This window comes from Lipotes vexillifer, unplaced genomic scaffold, assembly GCF_000442215.2.
Source record: "Lipotes vexillifer unplaced genomic scaffold, Lipotes_vexillifer_v1.1 scaffold531, whole genome shotgun sequence".
NCBI lineage: Eukaryota > Metazoa > Chordata > Mammalia > Artiodactyla > Lipotidae > Lipotes > Lipotes vexillifer.
The window spans coordinates 583,869-584,725 of record NW_006799583.1 but is presented as its reverse complement, the minus strand read 5'-3'; positions in this window follow the sequence as shown (position 1 = coordinate 584,725).

The following is an 857-nucleotide window of genomic DNA, read 5'->3' as shown; positions in this document are numbered from 1 at the left end:
TTTTTTTGTGGTACGCGGGCCTCTCACTGTTGTGGCCTCTCCCGTTGCAGAGCACGGGCTCCGGACGCGCAGGCTCAGTGGCCATGGCTCACGGGCCCAGCCGCTCCGCAGCATGTGGGATCTTCCCGGACCGGGGCACAAACCCGTGTCCCCTGCATCTGCAGGCGGCCTCTCAACCACCGCGCCACCAGGGAAGCCCTACGCCAGCATTTTCTTACCCAGTCTTGGAACTAGTAACAACCCCTGCTTTCGGTCTTATGTCTCCATGTGTTCTGAAATCTCTGTCCATCAAACCCTCATGGCAATATTTTTTAAAATAAATCTTGTATAACTCCCCTAGTTTAAAAACAAACCAACCACAAAAAAAAAACTTACTGTGGCTTCCTATTTCTTCTACTGCAAAATTTGAGCAATAGTAAACGTTAATTCATATTTGTTCACACAGAATTTTTAAAACATTAATTTGAATGCCTCCAATTCACTACAGTCCTCACCTCTTCCTGCTGTTTATACCCACTTGCTTCACTCATTTCTGTGTAGCCTGCCTGACCCCTGGAGGCATTTAGTTTTCCAGTTCTACCCTGTAGGATAAAGTTTACATTCTTTACCATGGCAAACAGGAGGAGAGATGCTCAAAAAACTTAACAGCCAGCATTGTCTTACTGCCCTTACTGCTGGGGGTGGTGGTGGGGAGGTCCCTAAAGGCCTCCAGCTGGTTGTCAACTCTTTAATTGCTGAAGTCCTAGCTGTGAGGAGGTCTGGGAGGTGAAACAGGACAGTGGGAGGGGTCTCAGATCAATGGCTATTTATCAACCAGCTTGGAACTATTTCAATATTTGCACAACTCACAGAGCCCT